A 2792-nucleotide genomic window follows, 5' to 3' on the forward strand; every position below is an offset into this window, starting at 1 on the left:
TACACATATAGTATAGGTCAAAAGGCCAAATAACAAGAATTATTAGCTTTATTACTTTTAGCTAATGTTTTGATACTTAAAGCTTTCAGCTAGCCTTTTGCTACTATTAGCTAGAATTTAGCTTCTTTTAGCTTCAAAAATTCTATTTCAACTGCCAGCGAATAATAATAAAATAAATGGCTAAAACAGCACAAAGTCTGCAGAAAAATTCAGGAAGTAAAAATCACAGACGTGGAAAAGCGATGACTCAGCGTTCAGAGAATGAGGACTGGATCTGAGGTTCTGGATCAGGTCTGTTTCCCACCATCAACATTTGTTTCTGAAACTCCAGAATAAATCAGAGCCAAACCAACAGGTTTCTTTTAAATATTATTTAGTTTATTATGATTAAACACATCTAATGTCTTAACATGTTTCATATTTAGCTTCAGTTCTGACAACATTCATAAGAACTTTAACGGCACATCGAGGAGGTTCTGTAAAACAATTAGTGCAATTTACAGAAAACAAAACTTTACAACTAAAACCAGCTTCTGTCTGCAGGAATATAAACACCTGATCTATCCGGTCCAACAGGTTACAGCAGAACAGACCCTACGGCTGCAGGAAACACGTCAAACATCAACGTGCTGAGGGTGTGGCAGCGTGAGGACGAGGCTCCGCCCACTCCCCCAAAGCCTGAGGCTTGAAGGGGCGGAGCCAGACGTCGTCACAGCAGAGGTATGACAGACGCCACGAAGCAGAAAAAAAGTCACATGAAGCAGCAACACCACGGTAAGATACGTACGGCAGCGATTAGGAGAGGTTCTTGTGCAACTGGCAGTGTAATGGTTCTGGTTCTGRTTCTGGTTCTGCACGGGCGRATCAGGAGMAAACAAGGCCCCGAGCACACCGCMGGACCCCCCGTGGGCCCCCAACACTCCAACAGCAGGATCGACCTGATAAAGCTGTGCAGTATCGCTTTGTTCAGTTTATTTTAATCTTTGTTTCAGTTCTGTCTGCCTGGTCCGGACCGGATCAGAGTCCAGAACCAGGGCCCGTCTGAACCCAGTACTCTTCATACAGACTTTGTTAAAACAGAAAACTGTTTCAGTCGTTAGAAGAAAACGTTCAGATTGAAACTCTTTTCATTTGAGGACATGTTGAAAATGGTTCTGACCCGTAAACACGACACCGAGCCCGACAGGAAGCAGAACCACAGAACTTCATGCAGCTGATGAAGCAGTTCAGTCACGACTACCTCAGATAGTCGGACCTCAGAGAAACAGCTAAAGAACACAAGCTGGAGCTCATTAGAGCCTCAAACTGGCCCTGCAGCGCCACCTGCAGGACCAGACCTGCAGGACCAGACCTGCAGGACCCGACCTGCAGGACCCGACCTGCAGCGCCCCCTGCAGGACCCGACCTGCAGGACCCGGCCTGCAGGACCCGACCTGCAGGACCCGACCTGCAGGACCCGGCCTGCAGGACCCGACCTGCAGGACCAGACCTGCAGGACCCGATCTGCAGAACCCGACCTGCAGGACCCAACCTGCAGCGCCCCCTGCAGGACCAGACCTGCAGGACCCAACCTGCAGCGCCCCCTGCAGGACCAGACCTGCAGGACCCGACCTGCAGGACCCAACCTGCAGGACCCGACCTGCAGCGCCCCCTGCAGGACCCGACCTGAAGGACCCGACCTGCAGGGTCCTCTTTCAGTTCTGAGTTTCTGTCGTTATCAGGGTCCAGCTCAGGTCCAGTTTTATCTGCAGGAGCCTAAAAACTCAGATTTATTCTATTTTAGCTCCAATATTTTATTCTGACTCCAGAGTTACTTCAGAGGGATTAAAGGGCCACACGTGGCTCTAGAGGGATTAAAGGGCCACACGTGGCTCTAGAGGGATTAAAGGGCCACACGTTGCTACTGAGGGATTAAAGGGCCACATGTGGCTCCGGAGGGATTAAAGGGCCACACGTGGCTCTGGAGGGATTAAAGGGCCACACGTGGCTCTGGAGGGATTAAAGGGCCACACGTGGCTCTGGAGGGATTAAAGGGCCACAAGTGGCTCCGGAGGGATTAAAGGGCCACACGTGGCTCTGGAGGGATTAAAGGGCCACATGTGGCTCTGGAGGGATTAAAGGGCCACAAGTGGCTCCGGAGGGATTAAAGTGCCACACGTGGCTCCGGAGGGATTAAAGGGCCACATGTGGCTTCGGAGGGATTAAAGTGCCACAAGTGGCTCTGGAGGGATTAAAGGGCCACACGTGGCTCTGGAGGGATTAAAGTGCCACACGTGGCTCTGGAGGGATTAAAGGGCCACACGTGGCTCTGGAGGGATTGAAGTGCCACAAGTGGCTCTGGAGGGATTAAAGGGCCACACGTGGCTCTGGAGGGATTAAAGTGCCACACATGGCTCTGGAGGGATTAAAGTGCCACACATGGCTCCGGAGGGATTAACAGGCCACACGTGGCTCCGGAGGGATTAAAGGGCCACACGTGGCTCCGGAGGGATTAAAGGGCCACACGTGGCTCCGGAGGGATTAAAGGGCCACACGTGGCTCCGGAGGGATTAAAGGGCCACACGTGGCTCCGGAGGGATTAAAGTGCCACACGTGGCTCCTGAGGGATTAAAGGGCCACACGTGGCTCCAAAGGGATTAAAGTGCCACACGTGGCTCCGAAGGGATTAAAGGGCCACACGTGGCTCCGAAGGGATTAAAGTGCCACACGTGGCTCCGGAGGGATTAAAGGGCCACACGTGGCTCCGAAGGGATTAAAGTGCCACACGTGGCTCCGGAGGGATTAAAGGGCCA

General features: G+C 51.9%; 1 long non-coding RNA gene across 1 annotated transcript; it reads right to left on the reverse strand.

Moving 5' to 3' along the window:
• Positions 1-356: 356 nt before the first annotated feature.
• Positions 357-1716, reverse strand: LOC106530288 (uncharacterized). Its single transcript, XR_001311758.1, has 2 exons — positions 1680-1716; positions 357-1419 (listed from the first exon to the last, which is right to left on the reverse strand). It is a non-coding gene; the product is annotated as an uncharacterized LOC106530288 (long non-coding RNA).
• Between the last annotated feature and the right edge of the window lie 1076 nt (positions 1717-2792).

This window comes from Austrofundulus limnaeus, unplaced genomic scaffold (genome assembly GCF_001266775.1).
Source record: "Austrofundulus limnaeus strain Quisiro unplaced genomic scaffold, Austrofundulus_limnaeus-1.0 Scaffold506, whole genome shotgun sequence".
NCBI lineage: Eukaryota > Metazoa > Chordata > Actinopteri > Cyprinodontiformes > Rivulidae > Austrofundulus > Austrofundulus limnaeus.